The 19,485-nt window shown below is 35.6% G+C and overlaps 1 pseudogene; it reads left to right on the top strand.

Moving 5' to 3' along the window:
- The first annotated feature begins 2,319 nt into the window (after window positions 1–2,319).
- On the top strand, window positions 2,320–4,078 carry LOC141717040 (CENP-B homolog protein 2-like; annotated as a pseudogene).
- The last annotated feature ends 15,407 nt before the right edge of the window (window positions 4,079–19,485 follow it).

The raw sequence follows: 19,485 nt of genomic DNA, 5'->3' as shown, positions 1-19,485 counted from the left end.
AACTATTACAAAAGCGCAGTTAACGAAGGTCCAAAATCAATCTACTCCAAAACTAAAATCCTCGAACTCCAATGTTATACAAATCGAACCCTTGGACGAAACCTGAAATTGAAAGAATGAGTTGTGAAGCCCAGCAAGCAACTACCGTTTGACGACTCAAAATAATAATTTATATCTTTTTCAAAAACACACTTTACACATATTATACATAACATATATCACATAGCATCACGCAAATATGTTAGGTAATGAATACAACACAGGGGGTGAATGTATCTTTTGTTATTTTTCAGCTTTTTGAACTGTTAAGAATGGTGAACAAAATAATCTATCTTGTAGAGATAATATGCTTTAACAGGTATCATAAAACATGCACATGAACACACTATCTTTTAAAACTCACTTAATTTTATATAAAAATCAAGTATGTTTAGCTACAAAATTTATGGGTTCTTTGTTGATAAAGAACTCAAATTCTCTCTTGAGAGTTACAAGATTTTTAGATCTCTTTTGTTACAACTAAAACAAAGCATTCAGTTTTTACTTTATAGAATAGTAAACACTGTTTTTACGCAGCATGCAGTAGCATGTACCAAACCCTACTTTAAATTAACTAAAACTTTCTATTTATGGCTTAGTGTATCTTTGCAAATCGTGCATGTCTGTGACTTTACTTTGTCAGTTAATCTTGCCCTTTGATCTTGTACTCTTTAAGCTGCTTTTTCTAGACTTTTCAAATCAGTAATTATTGATTTGTTTGTTGATTGATAATCTTGGATATTTAACTGATCTGCATTCTGTACTTGAGTTTTACATCGAGATCTCCAGTTTGTTATATAAAAAACCCGACATCTCGATAAGTATAATGACTTATCGAGATCTCTTATTACTCTATAGTTGTTTTGACTTATCAAAGTCTTTGAGTTCTCTATAAGAGAATTTGGCTTGTCGAGGTCTCTAATCTTCATGTCTTTATTTTGACTTATCGATATCTTTGAATTCTCTAGTGGAAAAATGACTTGTCGATATCTCGGAGATCTCTAGTGATATTTTGACTTATCGATATCTCTGAGTTCTCTAGTGGAGAAATGACTTGTTGATATCTCCAATCTCCATGTCTTCAATTTGGCTTGTCGATATCTCTAAGACTTCTCTATAAGCTTTTCTTGACTTCTCGATAAGTCATTCTGGAGTTCTCGAATGACTTCGCTATAATACTTAATATGTGACTTGTAGATTTCTTGACTTAGATGTTTTTCCCAAAACAGATTTATTCAATTCCAAGCTTCTTCACAATGTCTCTGAGGCATGATCTTCGTGATCTTCTTCCAGAGTATATTCTTAGGCTTGAGACTGTTTACAGAAAAATACTCCAGTCTAATCTATTTACACTTTTACAGACTTAGGTGAAACAATATAAAATGCAAACTTAGATTATCATACAACTTATTTAGTGTTGTCAATTTGACTTAATCTTGTTATAGTACAGGCATGTCTTGCACAACAATCTCTCTCAATTTGTGAGAAGATTTCTTATCACAAATTCATGCATGTTAACAAGTCTAACCCCAAGCTACAATGAACAATAAGACGTTACATAAAAATTGACAGAAATACAATATTTAAAATTGAGTGGTTATAGAATTTTTAACAAGGCATTCATTACATAAAATCTTCATACTCTGGCTCCTTTCTAATGAGATCCTTAAGAGTTATTAACACTTCCATTTCTTCTATAATTTCAGTTCCTCTTAAAGCTTTTACAAGCTTGAGCCACTTATCTAATGAATAACCATTTAAGTAACCAACTCTAAATCCGGAGTATCCGCCAACCTTGATGTTCATAAAATATCCATCTTTGGAAAGTCTGCTCATCCCTTTTTCTTTAAGCTCATTTGATATTTTCTACATTTTTGCAAGTTCTTCTGCATATTTCCTATCTTTTTCTTCTTTTTCAGCCTTTGCCCTTGCATTCTTCTCATCCCTTTCTTTCACCCATACACAACATACAGTAAAACCTCTATAAATTAATATAGTTGGGACCGGAGAATTCTATTAATTTAGAGAGGTATTAATTAATCGATAAATTAATAATTATTAATTTATAGAGAATTTTCGGTAGCAAACAAAATTAACTTTTGATTAAATTTTTATTCACATAAATTTAAATAAAATGAATTGTTCAATTTATATTTTATACTTAATTCAATTAATTCAATGTATATGAATTTAGAAAGTCAATGTAATGTACAATATATTAGATTCAAAGTCCATGTAGTGTATAAGTTAAATTCATTGTATTTTACATAGAAAATATTCAATGTATATTAGGAAAATTCAAAGTACATGAATTAATTTAATTCATTGTATTTTACATAGAAAGTATTCAATGTATGTGTAGTCATAAAATATATTATATATACTGTATATACTAGATTGGGGGAAAAATTATACAAACAAAACAATGGCTTCTCATCTAAAAGGTGTCACAAAATCAACAATGACGGATGAAGCAAGAAAAGCATTATGTGAATATAAAAGAGAAAATTCATCATGCACTCAAAAAGATCTCCAGTTGTGGCTCGAGAATAAGTTTCATCTAAAAGTTAGTCAAGGTACAATATCAAATACACTGAAAAGGTCAGCAGACTATCTTGCAGCTAATTACTTGGAGAAAAGAAAAGATATTAAGCGACATAAACCAGCAAAATATCCAGATATGGAGAAGGTTCTCTATGAATGGTTTCTCCAGTACCAAGATCGTGTTAATATGACAGGAGAGCTAATTTTAGAGAAGGCAAAAGAGACCATGAAAATTTTATACCCTTAACAAGATCAGGAGCACACTTTTTCTCAAGGTTGGCTTGAGAAATTCAAGTTAAGACATGGTATTAAGTCATTTCGTCGCTTTGGAGAAAGTGGTTCTGTTGATGTACAGGACATGGAGAAGAAACTGGAGTCCATAAGGGAAAAAATAAACCAGTTCCCTATGAAAGATGTTTTTAACATGGACGAAACTGGTTTGTTTTACAGGTTACAAGCTGATCACTCTCTTGCTACGAAACAACTTGAAGGAAGAAAACAAGACAAAGAAAGGCTCACGGTTGTTATATGTTGCAATGAAGATGGCTCTGAAAAAATTCCTTTATGGATTATTGGAAAAGTATGCAAAGCCACGGTGCTTCAAGAATGTTAACATGGGCAACTTGAATTGTCATTATCGTGCAAACAAAAGAGCTTGGATGACTAGTGTACTTTTTGATGAATACATTCGTTGGTTTGATAGCCAAATGCAAGGCAGAAGAATTTTGTTTGTGGTAGATACCTGTCCAGCACATCCAAAAAATATTGAAGGACTACAAAATGTTGAGTTGTACTTCTTGCCACCTAACATGACATCAAAAATCCAACCTTGTGATGCAGGAATTATAAGAGCTTTCAAGATGCACTATCGCAGGAGATTTTATCGTGGGTTATTAGAAGGTTATGAGTTGGGACAATCTGATCCAGGAAAGATTAATGTTTTGGATGCTATCAATTATGCAGTCGCGACGTGGACGACAAATGTAAAACAAGAGTCAATAGCAAGGTGCTTTCAACATTGCAAAATTCGTTCCATAGATGAAGTTTCGAGCAATTTAAATGAACATACAACTCCGGAAGAATACATTCATGAACTTGAGGTGATGATTAAGGATCTAGGTTATCGTAATAAAATGGATGTTAATAACTTCTTAGATTATCCGGGTGAAAATGAATCATGTTCCGAGGTCCAGAGTATAGAAGAGATTGCAAACACCATCCTTGAAAATAGTGTTGAAGATGATCTTGAAGACGATACAACACCGTTGGAGCCGGTTACACGTAAAGAAGCACTCAAGGCATCAAAAATGCTTAATAACTTTTTGATGCAACATGAAAGCACCACACCCGAGCTTTTGGATGCAATAAGGAAGATTAGGGATGAGCTTCATGTTGATTTAAATTATATGAAAAAGCAAACTACAATTGAATCATATTTTACAAAGATGTAATAGCTATATTTTTATGAATATAAGGGAATTATTAATTTATAGTTTTATTGGGACCATATTTTTATACATGGTTTTCAAAAAAATTATTATCTTATTATCTTATCGAAATTGATCATTTTTTGAACTGGCCCAAGTCGGGACCGGACAAAATTATTAATTTAGAGAGATTATTAATTAATCGAGTATTAATTTACAGAGGTTTTACTGTACAACTTTCTATATACTTGTGATTATATCCTTATCCTTCATCAAACTGATCACTCTTTTAAATTCTGTGGTTGAAAGTGTGTTCATCAGGTTGCTGCCAAGTAAAGTGATATGATACAACCCAGACTCTGATTATTTCTTCAGCTAGCTGTTGAAAATATTCTTCATCTGTGAGGCACCAATTTAGTGGCAGAAAGTCAGATTGATCATAACAATTCCAGAGAGACCTTGTAATAACTTGGATTTTTGAGACTTTGTAAAATAATTAATGAATAGTAACCCTCACAATCGGGGAAAACCTTTTAGCCCACACTATGTAGTGCATGAGAAATTAAGTTACCGAGTCGATAACATGATTACGAGAATCACAATATAATTACAAATTTAAAATCCTACAAGTTCAAATCCAAGTACGAGACTTCAAAATGTAAAGAACGTATAAGAAAGGATTTACACCGCGAACCATTTACGAGAGTTTATTACGAAAACGAATAAGCGACCGAGCGAACGCATAAACGAATAAATAAACGTATCAAGCCAAGCTAACCATACAAGCTAACTAGAGTAAGAAACTAACCATGGTTAGTAATCAAATAGTAACCTAGCTAAATAGGAATGATAACCTAAGCTAGCAAATAGTAACCATGAATAGTGCAATAGAGTACTTAGCTAGTAACCTAGCTTTGAAATTTTGCAAGCTAGCAAGATATGTACTAAGATATGCATATCTAGGATGACATACACACACAAGCACATCACTTATCCAAGAAGCACCCAAGAACATAACATAAAACTATATCTCTCCCTTGAAGCTCTCATTCGGCCAAAATAAAAAAGGAGGAGAAATGAAATTCAAAACACCAACTTTTAGCCATGGAAAAAACTCCACAATTAGATCCCAAGCTTCATACATCCTAAACTAAGGTAATATAAATTTTTGAGATCACTCTATTAAGTTTTGATGGGTGAAATAAATTCAATAAAAGTGATAATGAATAGTAATGAATAATAACTCTTCTTGGTTTCTTGATTTTTATGGCTTGATCTAGGTTCCTTATACTCAACCAAGCATCCCCAAGACTCTACCATCAATAATAACACATCACAAGCTTGCAATAAAGGTATAAATCTTTTATCAAACTTTTTTTAAGATTTAAGTTTCAAGAAACTTTGAGATCTTAGTTATAAACCTAGTTCTAGTAGTTGATTTGCTATTATCTTGATGTTTAGTTATTTAGTATTAAATTTGATGATTGTTGCCTCAAGAACATGATGTTATTGAGAGTATGTGGTGTTGAGATGATTATATGGTGGTTGTTGATGGTTGATTAATGATTTAAGGTGTAAAAGAAACTCGTATCGTAATCGTAATCTCGTTAAAATGAACAAAACACAACTTAAAGTTTCTACAGAAGTTCCCGAATGTATAAACTATAGTTTCTTGAAAAGTAAGACTTGATTATGATAGAAAATCTTATAAGGATCGTTTAGGAACTTGAATTGCTTGATTTCAATTTACGGATCAAAGGTTATGACCGTTTTAGTAAAAATGATTTACGCGATAAAAACTACTATGAATTACGAACTTTAGAAATAGAAATGACCGACTTAAAAATATTCAAAAATCATGAAATTTTTACAGAGATTAAAAAATAGAGTTTTTAACTGCTATAAAAATTTCAAGTGTAAAAATGAATTTTTCAAATTTATAAAAATATCGGAGCCGAGACCGCGCGATTAGGAAACCATTAAGAATCGTAAGCGGAGCCGAGGACCGAAGTGTAAAATGCATAAAAGAACATAAAGGATTTCGAAAAGAAAGCGAACATGACAAATACTTGTGATTAAAGGAATAATAAGAGTAAAATGAATTACGAGAATGATTAATAAGTAGCGCGTATGTACAAGTCGCCATAAATAAGAACGGGATCTAACGAAATGATACATGTTTATTATTATAGATTTCCGAGCAGACCCTAGAGCATCCTCCACCTCAAAGTACCCAGGAAAGTTTATGAACCCAACTCCATATACTGTTGTGTTGTGAAAAGATTGTTTTACTGTCTTTTGTATAAATGCACGCTTGCCATGATAACAACATTTTAAGTTTTCGCATCAATAGCGATCGTGTTACGATATATATCGTAGAATATTTTAGCGCTACCATAAGCGTGATGTATGAATCATAAGACCGAGAGTCGGTCGAAGTTTTAAAATGAAAACCCGAGAATCATTCCGGTGATGTTTTGGACGATGAAAAGTCTGTACTTATTTTATTCCAAGGGACTCGATGTCCACTTGCGAAGTATGAAATAACTCGAATATATTTAATATGATTTTCAATGATCGTATTCCCTCAACTATATTTAATCACTCGAACAATGGATATTATTTCATATATTTATTTTAAATAGGAGAAGTATTCTCCAACAATTATTTATTTCAAACTCGATTACCTATATCTATTAAAGATTACTTTAATTATTGAAACATTAATTAGTTGAGGAATATAATTTCAAATATTCTTTTAAAAATATAATTGTTCGAGGTTTAATTATTTAATAATTATTATTTAATAATTAAATATTTATTAAATAATTTAATATGATTCAAAAATCATAAAACCTAATTAAAAAATATTTTCTGAGTTTCAGAAAATCAAATTAATACTTTCAGATCATCGAAGAATATTATCTCGACATATTTTAAATATTTAAGTATAGTTTCAAACGAAACTCCCCCTTATTTATCTATCTATTGACAATAGTCAACTCAAATTATCTTAGTACTTCCCCCGAAAATTCTCGGAAGTACATATATATATACAAATGAGATGAGATGTGCCAATCAACAAGCAAAATGCTTGCAGAACTTCAATGTCGTTCAAGTTCTTGAGATATGATAGGATTTCTTAAAGGACAAGGGAGGGGTAGAGATCTAGTACTTCATGTATTGGGGAGACTGCCAGTACCGTGGGAGACGGTACTATGTGTACCTAAGGACCTGCGAAGTGTGTGTATACCCAAAATGGGACACATAGCCTGTATGCGTTCAGGGTGATAACAAGGAGTTTGGAAGTCATCCTCCTACTAGTAGAAAAAGGTTACTAATTTTCGTCTTACGACTGATCATCGTAAGCGGTGGCTCCAGCGAATGTCCTAAATTCTTCCAATTGGAATTGTGATGCAATACCGTAACCCAAGTATAGGTGCTGGGTTTACCATTAAGGTATTTGTAGGATAACAAGTTAACAAAGAATTGATTTCAAAAGAAGGTGTGTATCACCGAGGAAAACTATTTTAAATAAACTTACTTAGCGTATATGGAATCTTTCATGAATTTCTCATACAGTCTTTTCATACTGTACATTATTATGATGGACATCATAGTTCACACTTGTTTTCTTAAATTGACACAACATAACAGTGAATCAAGATTCCTATCATGAAACTCACGGCCAGAAAATGGGTAGGAAATGGCGAGCTGTTTTGTAGGATGTTTTGTGTTGTACCTCAGGTAGACCGATTAAATTGGTTTTCAGTTATTTTTAGTCCGACTTATTTACAAGTATGACTTATGTAAGATAATAAATAAGAAACATATATTTGGCCGACGGATTAACCTTACTTAAAGGTTACTTCCGCGGTAAGACTTAATTACTTTTGGGTTGTAATAATTATCACTTTGTGGATTGATACACTGTAGTAATGCATGGTTCATTTCCAAGATAATAACCTGTAAGTATGTGTGAGTTGATAAGTGTGGGGTCATAAAGGTGTGAGTATTTATATATTGTTGTACATGATAAGTGTTAAACATGATTCAGGTTGACGTGGCCTCCTAGATCCTGACCCCGGATTTTGGGGTGCCACAGAAATGGTTTCAGAGCCTTAGGTTATCAAATCTTGGAAAGGATAGGACATAAAATACGTAGACATAAGGATATTAATAATTAATTAGAACTCAAGTCGAGTTCGTCGTCAGACTGCATGGGCGGTTTTGACAGTTTTACCCTTAAAGAAATTCCGACTCTATGTTAGTAATACCTTGCCTATTTGTGTCAGGTACCACTGGAGCCTATGGGGGAGGTTGACCCTGTTGAGGACGTTATGGCCCCTGAGCGTGACCCTACTCCCGAGCCGGAGGACCCACCTATTGATGACTCAGATGATGACCCTACTGAGGATCCCCCAGAGGAGGAGACTGACTTCCCTGCCCCCATAGCTGATGATATTAAGATGCCCCAGGCGATGGCATAGACTGGACAAACATAGAGATGTGCCATCTCCTGACCGTTCATCCTCCCACACCTCATCCAGGGATGCTGAGCCCTTTTCCCTACACTGATGAGGACGAGGATGACGAGATGGATGCACAAACCTAAGAGATTCATGACATATCCTCCAGTGATCTGAACTCACCTCTACCACCCACATCGACCATACATGTAGTCGTGCATGACTGGATAGTGGCTCAGCTTAACACTAAGATCACCGCGGCATCTATCTGCATTGTGGAGCTACGACAGGCGCTGACCGTCGAGAGAGCGATCAGGCTAGAATACCCAGGAGATTTTAGAACTACTTCCCCGACCATAACTCGCCGGGAGATGGATGGGATTGAACTCCGTACCCGAGTATAGATGAGGATGACAGCGATGGGGGGATACATCCCGATAGTTGATGCAGAGCTGATGTTGGAAGGAGAGATTAGGAGGGTTTGAGACCTCACGCGCAGTGACGGTGACTGAAAGGCCATAGACTACTTATGGACCTTGTAAAGGGCTGGGTGACTTGTCACCAATTTTGTTAGGACAGCTAGTAGTAGATAATATTCTTAGCCCTTCAGGGTACCCGGTGTATGTATTTTTATTTCAGTATTCAGGATCATGTAGTTGATGTATTATATTCAGGACCATGTATGGATTCAGATGGTTGTTTTTTCCCCAAGATGTATTCTGGGAGACCCTATGATATATATCTAGCAGTTATTAAGAAATTGTCTATCATATTATTGCACTTGATAAAAGCATGCTAGATAATTAAATAACATGCTTACCTATGAATAAATTAATCCAAATATAAAATTATGCAACTATATTGACATTATTTTCATTATCCGAACGATGCCACCCCGTAAAAGAGGAACCAGGGCCCAGCTCGCAGAATCTGTCAACCAACAACAAAATGGACCTGATCACATAGTGAATGAGGAAAGTGAAGAAGACCTGGACTATAATGAGTATGCTGAAGAAGAATATGTAGAATAAGAAGCTGAGGATACCGATTAGGGAGGGAACCCCATGAATGAATTTATGGAACTTTTAAGGGCCAATCTGAACCAACATCCCATTCCACCACAGCCATATGTTATCAACAGACTGTTTCCACTGCCTTCAAAGCATTCAAATCTCTCAAACCCCCAAAGTTTCTAGGATATGTCGACCCCGTTGAGGCACGGGCCTGGCTTAAGGAAATAGAAAAGTCCTTCGAGATACTAGGTGTTGAAGAGCGACACAAGACCATCTTTGCCTCTTACATGTTGAAGGGGGAAGCTAACTACTGGTGGGAGTCTAAACGTAACCTCGAGACTGATATTGTAATTCCATGGGATAGATTTACCCGATTGTTCTTAGACTAGTACTTCCCTAGGTTTATGGAGACCCAGATGGAGATTAAGTTTCTAGAGCTGAAATAGGATAAAATGATGGTGGCGGAGTATAAGGCCAAGTTTACTGCATTGTCATGATTTGTACTTGAATTTGTGAATACCGAAGAGAAGAAATCACGAAGGTTTCAGCTTGGTCTGAAACAGTGGATCCAGAACCGATTAGCGGTGTTAGAACTGACAGATTATACCACCTTGGTGCAGAAAGCATCAATTATTGAAGTAGGTAGTGAACAAAGTTTGAAGGAGAAGGAAAATAGAAAAAGGAAGATAGGAAGTCAAGGAGGAGGAGGAACCGGGAACAAGAGCCTTCCGAGCAGGTTTGTCAGGGGAGTAGTGTCCCAACCTGCAAGAGGCCCCGGATTTAGAAAGGCCCGAAGTGAGAGCGTTGGCCAGGGCGGTGGACCATATAGGGTGACATTTCATAGCCAAACCATGCACCTATACCAGAATGTTGAACATGCAGAAAGAGACACCAGGGAGTGTGTGTCCAGGCTAGAGCCCCTCGGAAGTGCTTCAAATGCAAACAACCCGGACACCTTGCCCCAAATTGCCCCCGGCCAGGATTGACATGTTTCCAGTGTGGAAATATAGGTCATATGAAGAAAGTTTTCCCCACGCTAAGACCTCAGGCTTCTGGAATGAGCAGAGCCGCTTCCAACCGGCCCCCAGCTGCTGGACTTTCAACATGACCGTTCAGGAAGCTGTCCGGAATACTGATGTGATAGCAGGTACCCTTTTGTTAAATTCTAAACCTGTAAATATTTTATTTGATTCCGGAGCGACCAAGTCTTTTATATCTCAAAAGTTTTCTAAGAAGTTAAATCTTAACGTTGTACCCTTACTTGAGGTACTACAAGTGGAAATAACGAACCGAGAAATAATTCCTGTAAATCAAGTACACCGTAAATACAAGTTGAAACTACAAGGGAAAGTCTTTGAGGTTGACTTAATCCCATTTGTGTTAGGAGAATTCGATGTGATCTTAGGAATGGACTGGTTATCCAGTAATGGAGCGCAGAAAGATTATGAGAGAAAGAAGGTAAGGATAAGAGTGCAAAATGGAAAAGAAATAGTGTATAAGGTCAACGACAGACCTAGAAATTTCTAACCATGATTCAGGCTAAGAGATTGTTAAAGAAAGGTTACGAGGCCTACTTGGCTTATGTGATGGATACTAAGAAGGAAGTTCCCAACATACAGGACATACCCATAGTAAATGAATTCGAAGATGTGTTTCCAGAGAACTTACCAGGATTGCCACCCGACAAAGAAATAGAATTCGCTATAGAGTTAGCACCATGAACGACACCAGTATATTAGGCACCTTATAGACTGGCCCTAGTTGAGATGAAGGAACTAGCTTCTCAACTACAGGAATTATTAGATAACGGGATGATAAGACCCAGTGTGTCACCATGGGGTGCACCAGTACTGTTTGTAAAGAAAAAGGATGGTAGTATGAGGTTATGCATAGATTATCGAGAGTTGAATAAGCTGACTATCAAGAATAGGCACCCTCTCCCTAGGATTGACGACCTATTCGACCAGCTCAAAGGTGCTGCACACTTTTCCAAAATAGATTGGAGGACGAGATATCACCAGTTGAAAATTAAACCTGAGGATATACCAAAGACCGCCTTTCGCACTAGGTATGGACATTATGAGTTCTTAGTTATGTCGTTTGGGCTAACCAATGCACCTGCAGCCTTTATAGATTTGATGAACAGAGTGTTCAAGAAGTACCTAGATATATGTGTGATAGTTTTCATAGATGATATTCTAATCTACTCAAAGACAGAGCAAGAACATGAAGAATATTTTAGGATAGTCTTAGAAATCTTGAGGAATGAGAAGTTATATGCGAAGTTCTCGAAATGCGAGTTTTAATTAAAGGAGGTTCAGTTCTTAGGGCATGTAGTAAGTACCAAAGGAGTTCTAGTCGATCCCACCAAGATAGAAGCGGTGTCCAACTGGGAAATACTGACTACCCCAACCGAGGTTAGGAGTTTTGTGGGTTTAGCAGGATACTATCGGAGATTCGTGCAAGACTTTGCCAAGATAGCCGGCCCATTGACTAGGCTAACCCGGAAAACAGAAAAGTTTGTGTGGACAGAGAAATGTGTTGAAAGCTTTCAAGAGCTGAAAAGGAGACTGGTGTCAGCATCAGTGCTCGCACTTCCCGATGGAAAGGGAGAGTTTGTGATATACAGAGATGCCTCGCATAAGGGGCTAGGATGTGTGCTTATGCAACATGGAAAGATTATTGTCTATGCCTCTTGGCAGTTGAAAGAATATGAGATCAGGTACCCGACCCAAGATCTAGAATTAGCAGCCAAAGTGTTTGCCCTGAAAATTTGGAGGCACTACTTGTACGGTGAAAATATGAGATTTACACAGACCATAAGAGCCTCAAGTATATTTTTACTTAGAAGGAATTAAACATGAGACATAGGAGATGGTTAGAGCTGATTAAGGACTGCGATTGTGAAATTTGTTGGATTTTTAAACGCAGCGGGGCGTGGAAAAACACTTTTACACATACAAAATCCAAATAAAAGCATATAAATCGTGAATAAAAATTCGAGGGATCGAATCTAACCTTTAAAAATAATTCGGAGACAACGATTAGAGATCCTTAGCAGTTGCTCCTCAAGTGTGAAGCACTCCACCGGTATCCACCAAGAAAACGATGTTAAGGAGGAGGAAGGAGGTGGAGAGAATTGGGTTTTCCAAACTTTTTGGGTTTTCGGGTTCGATGGGGTTAGAATAAAATAGGGTCTATAATAGTATATTTATAGGCAAAATTTTCAGCTGAAATTTTCCCATAAATAATATTATTATTATCCCATTTATTATTCTCATTAATAATTAAAACACCTTTTAATTATTAATCCTTTTTCTAAACACTTTAGAAATAATTCTCTCTCTTGATTTAATTTCCAAAAATTAAATCATTAATTAATAATATTAAGAACTTTTCTTAATTAATTTATAATCAATTAAATCTCATTTAATCAATTATTAAATTTGCCAATTAATTATTTATTTCATAAATAAATAATTATTAGCCATTATTAATTAATTCCTCCACCATTAAATCATTCTCTTTTTATGGTGTGACCCTGTAGGTTCAATATTAAGCCGGTAGTAGAAATAAATAATAATAAAACTATTTTATCATTATTTATATAAATTCTCTAATTTATTAAATATGATTAATTAATTAATCACATTTATTCTACATCGTGAGTGATGCTTCTCAACATATCGCGACTATCCGGATAATATGAATTCACTGCTTAGAATACCAAGAACCTGTCAGTGAATAGTTACCGTACAATAAACTCCTTCTACCCTACAATGTCCTGATTAAATACAAGGCATGGATCTCGTGTCAAGCCTATCTAATTCAATCACTTGCTTACCATTTACTATGCGTAGTTCTATGCAAATTAGAAACTCCTTTCTAATTTCATTCACTCTGGCCAGAGATTCCTGAACTAGCATAAGTGGATCAGCCTTGAACATTCGCTTCCTTCACTGGAAGGGGTAGATCCTTTATTGATCATACACTATCTTCGTGTACAAATTCCTATACCCAGAAGAGCCCTAATAATTGTCCCTGGAGACTAAGAACTAAACCAAAGCATAGTTCAGTGTACACAAGATGACTATGATGACCTCAAGTCTAAGGATACTTGTACAACTATCACTAAGCGAACAACTGCTGACACGTGAGTGAACTCCATCAGTTGTTCAGCTGGGCGAGTCATGTTCAGTGAACTTATTCTATAATAAGTACCTACATACTAGCTATAGTGTCACCACACAAATGTCTATGAGAACAGACATCCTTCATAATGAAGCAAACATAGTATGTACCGATCTTTGCGGATTATTAATTACCAGTTAGTAATCCTATGACCAGGAACTATTTAAGTTTAGAGTTATCATCTTTTTAGGTCTCACTATTATGATCTCATCATAATCCATAAAAAGCTTTACTCTAAACTATGGTATATCTTATTTAAACACTTAAATAGATAGAGCCCGTAATAAAAACAAAACAAGTCTTTATTAATATCAATGAAATCAAAACAGATTACATAAAAGTTATTCCTAAATCCTAATACACGATTGGACTTAGGACATATTCCTTTCAAAATTATGTATCACCCGGGTAAAGCCAATGTGGTGGCTGACGCCCTCAGTAGGAAGGAGAGACTCAAAATGATAATGACATATGAGGAGTTAGTTAAGAAATTCGAAAAGATGGAGATCAATGTAAGAATAATCGGTAAGGGATCAGAAGGACTATTTGAGATCAAGTTAGTACCAGAACTAGCTGAAAAGATACGAGTGTGTCAGGAAAAGAAGATGAATGAAGAAAGAGAAATATTGACCGGTGAGGAGGTCAGATGCGAGAAAGATGAGAGAGGGATCATGAGGTATGCATCCCGGATTTGGGTTCCAAATATGCCAGAACTAAGAGACGAGTTGCTACACGAAGGGCACAGTTCCGGGTATTCAATCCACTCAGGAAGTACAGAAGTATACCGTGACCTTAAGAAATATTATTGGTAGCCTAACATGAAAAGAGAAGTAGCAGATTGGGTCAGCAAATGCTTGACATGCCATAGAGTGAAGGCTGAACATCAGCGACCGAGTGGACTATTACGGCCCCTGGAAATTTCGGAATGGAAATGGGAGCATATAGCCATAGGTTTTGTGACAGGCCTACCAAGGACTAAAACCAATCACGATGCCATATGGGTTATCATAGATAGACTGCCAAGTCCGCGCACTTCCTTCCAATCAACGAAAGTTACACCGTAGATAAGTTAGTGGATATTTACCTGAAAGAAATCGTGGCAAGGCACGACGTTCCCGTTGCCATAGTGTTAGATAAAAATCCAAGGTTTAACTCCCGATTTTGGAGAAGCTTCCAAGAGTGTGTAGGCACTAGACTGAATATGAGTACCGCTTACCACCCCCAAATAGATGGGCAAAGCGAAAGGACCATCCAGACCCTAGAAGATATTTTGCGAGTATGTGCCATTAACTTTGAAGGAAACTGGAATGACTACTTACCCATGATCGAGTTTTCCTACAACAATAGCTATCACTCTAACATAGGGATGCCTCTGTATGAAGCTCTTTACGGAAGAAGATTCCGCTCTCCCTTTTGTTGGGATGAGGTTGGAGAACATAAAATAATAGGACCCGAATTAGTCCAGCAAACCAGAGAGATGGTGGAACTCATTAGAAAGAGGCTGGTACTGGCTCAAGACAGACATAAGAAGTACGCCGACCAGACCAGGAAAGATAGAGAGTATGAAGTAGGAGATTCACTACTGTTGAAAGTATCTCCATGGAAAGGAGTGATGAGATTTGGGAAGAAAGGAAAACTAAGTCCCAGATTCTTAGGACCCTTTAAAATCTTGAGGAGAATAGGACCTCAAGCTCACGAGCTCGCCTTACCTCCTAATCTGCAACAAGTGCACAACGTGTTCCATGTGTCCATGCTAAGGAAATACCATGCCGATGCGTGACAAGTGATAGAGTATGAGCAGGTAGACTTACAACCAGACTTGACCTACGTTGAGCAACCATTAACAGTGATGGACCAGAAAGAACAAGTGCTGAGAAACAAGAGTGTGAAGCTAGTCAGAATCTTGTGGAGAAATCAGAATGTTGAAGAGTCAACTTGGCAACTAGAAGACGCAATGAAGAATAGATATCCCCACCTATTTTCTAATTAATTCCGAGAAGGAATCCTTTTTAGAGGGGAAGACTGTAGTAACTCGAATTTTTGAGACTTTGTAAAATGATTAATGAATAGTAACCCTGACAATCGGGGAAAACTTTTTAGCCCACACTATGTTGTGCATGAGAAATTAAGTTTCCGAGTCGATAACATGATTATACGTACCAAATGAGTGTATGTAAATGCTATTAGTTTTCGAAGAAAATGAACTTTGAAAAATGATTGTATCTACGAACTGTCAAGGATTACGAGAATCACAATATAATTACAAATTTAAAATCCTACAAATTTAAATACAAGTACGAGACTTCAAAACGTAAAGAACGTATAAGAAATTATTTACACCACGAACCGTTTACGAGAGTTTATTACGAAAATGAATAAGCAACCGAGCGAACGCGTAACGAATAAATAAACGTATCAAGCCAATCTAACCATACAAGCTAATTAGAGTAAGAAACTAACCATGTTTAGTAACCAAATAGTATCCTAACTAAATAGGAATGATAACCTAAGCTAGCAAATAGTAACCATGAATAGTGAAAGGGAGTACTTAGCTAGTAATCTAGCTTTGAAATTTTGCAAGCTAGCAAGATATGTACTAAGATATGCATATCTAGGTTGATATACACACATAAGCACATCACTTATCCAAGAAGCATCCAAGAACACAACACAAAACTCTCTCTCTCTCTCTCTCTCTCTCTCTCTCTCCCTTGAAGCTCCCATTCGGCCAAAACAAAAAAGGAGCAGAAATCAAATTCAAAACACCAACTTCTATCCATGGAAAAATTCCAGAATTAAATCCCAAGCTTCATACATCCTAAAATAAGGTAAGATAAATTTTTGAGATCACTCTATTAAGGTTTTATGGGTGAAATAAATTTATAAAAAGTGATAATGAATAGTAATAAAATAGTAACTCTACTTGGTTTCTTGGTTTATATGGCTTGATCTAGGTTCCTTAAACTCAACCAAGAATCCCCAAGACTCCAGCATCAATAAGAACACATCACAAGCTTGCAATAAAGGTATAAATCTTTGACCAAGCTTTGTTTACGGTTTAAGTTTCAAGAATTTTTGAGATCTTAGCTATAAACCTAGTTCTAGTAGTTAATTTACTATTATCTTGATGTTTAGTTAGTTAGTATTAAAGTTGATGATTGTTGTCTCAAGAACATGATGTTATTGAGACGATTTAGTGTTTATATGATGATATGGTGGTTGTTGATGGTTGATTAATGATTTAAGGCGTAAACGAAACTCGTATCGTAATCGTAATCTCATTAAAACGAACAAAACACAACTTAAAGTTTCTGCAGAAGTTCTTGAATGTATAAACTGTAGTTTCTTGAAAAGTAAAACTTTATTATGATAAAAAAATTTATAAGTAACGTTTAGGCACTTGAATCTCTTTATTTCGATTTATGGATCAAAAGCTTTGACCGTTTTAGTAAAAGTGAGTTACGCGATAAAAATTGCTTCAAATTACGAACTTTGGAAATAGAAATGATCGACTTAAAAATATTCAAAAATCATGAACGTTTTACAGAGAGTAAGAAATAGAGCTTATTAACTGATATAAAAATTTCAAGTAAAACTATGAATTTTTCAATTTTATAAAAATGTCGGAGCCGAGACCGCGCGATTAGGAAACCATTAAGAATCGTAAGCGGAGCCGAGGATCGAAGTGTAAAAGGCATAAATGAACATAAAGAATTTCGAAAAGAAAGTGAACGTGACAAATACTTGTGCTTAAAGGAGTAATAAGAGTAAAATGAATTACGAGAATGATTAATAAGTGGCGCGCATGTACGAGTCACCATAAATAAGAATGGGATCTAACGAAACGATACATGTTTTTGATTATAGATTTCCGAGCAGACCCTAGAGTATCCTCCACCTCAAAGTACCCGGGAAAGTTTACGAACCCAACTCCATATACTATTGTGTTGTGAAAAGATTGTTTTACTATCTTTTGTATAAATGCCACGCTTGCCATGAGAATAGCATTTTAATTTTTCGCATCAATAGCGATCATGTTACGATATATATATCGTAGAATATTTTAGCGCTACCATAAGCGTGATGTATGAATCATAAGACCGAGAGTTGGTCGGATTTTTAAAACAAAAACCTGAGAATCATTCTGGTGATGTTTTGGACGATAAAAAGTTCGTACTTATTTTATTCCAAGGGACCCGATGTCCACTTGCGAAGTATTAAATAACTCAAATATTTTTAAAACGCTATCCAAAGATCGTATTCCCTCAACTATATTTAATCACTCGAACAATGGATATTATTTTGGATATTCATTTTAAATAGGAGAAGTATTCTCCAACAATTATTTATTTTAAACTCGATTACCTATATCTATTAAAGATTACTTTAATTATTGAAACATAAATTGGTTAAGAAATATAATCTCAAATATTATTTTAAAATATAATTATTCGAGGTTTAATTATTTAATAATTATTATTTAATTATTAAATATTTATTAAATAATTTATTGTGATTCAAAAATCATAAAATCTAATTGAAAAATATTTTCTGAGTTTCAGAAAATCATATTAATACTTTCAGATCATCGAAGAATATTATCTCGTAGGGCTGAGCAAAACTGAACTGAAACCGAAAAACCGAACCGAACCGTGCTAATTCGGTTCGGTTCGGTCCTAATTTTTTCAGAAATTCGGTCTATTCGGTCCGGACCGAATAGACCGAAATATAATTCGGTTCGGTTCGGTTCTTTTAACAAATATTTTGGTCCGGACCGAATAGACCGAATAGACCAAATAAAAAAGGCTATATTTTCATATTATATACATTTTACATATATCTTAAAAATTATAATCATAATTTTTAATTTTTAATTATATTCATGGACTATTAGAACTCTACATAGCACAATACTTTAATTATATTTTAAATTTTATAATTTATGATTTAATTTTTAATGCAATTTTCTTTTTGAAATTTTTTTCGGTCTATTCGGTCCAAAACCGGACCGAACCGAATTATTTCGGTTCAGTTCGGTCCGGTCCATAATATAACTTCGGTCCGGTTCGGTCCAAGAAAAAATGACTATTCGGTTTTTCGGTCTATTCAGTTCGGTCCGTTTTTGGACCGAACCGACCAAATGCTCAGCCCTATTATCTCGACATATTTTAAATATTTAAGTATAGTTTTAAAAGAAACTCCCCCTTATTTATCTATCTGTTGACAACGGTCAACTCACATTACTTAGTACTTCCTCCGAAAATTCTCGGAAGTACATATATATATACACATGATATGAGATGTGCATATCAACAAGAAAAATGCTTGGAGTAATTCAATGTGGTTCGAGTTCTTAAGATATGATAGGATTTCTTAAAGGACAAAGGAGGGGTAGAGATCAGTACTTCATGTATTGGGGAGACTGCGAGTACCGTGGGAGATGGTACTATGTGTACCTTAGGACCTGCGAAGTGTGTGTATACCAAAAATGGGACACATAGCCCGTATGCGTCCAAGGTGATAACAAGGAGTTTGGAAGTCATCCTCCTACTAGTAGAAAAGGTTACTTATTTCCGTCTTACAACTAATCATCGTAAGCGGTGGCTCCAATGAATGTCCTAAATTCTTTCAATTGGAAATGTGATGCAATATCGTAACCCAAGCCTAGGTGCTGGGTTTACCATTAAGGTATTTGAAGGAAAACAAGTTAACAAATAATTGCTTTCAAAAAAAGGTGTGTATCATCGAGGAAACCTATTTTAAATAAACTTACTTAGCGTATATGGAATCTTTCATAAATTT

Source organism: Apium graveolens, chromosome 4 (genome assembly GCF_009905375.1).
Source record: "Apium graveolens cultivar Ventura chromosome 4, ASM990537v1, whole genome shotgun sequence".
NCBI lineage: Eukaryota > Viridiplantae > Streptophyta > Magnoliopsida > Apiales > Apiaceae > Apium > Apium graveolens.
Note: the sequence above shows the minus strand (reverse complement) of the source record. Positions and strands in the feature narration are given on the sequence as shown.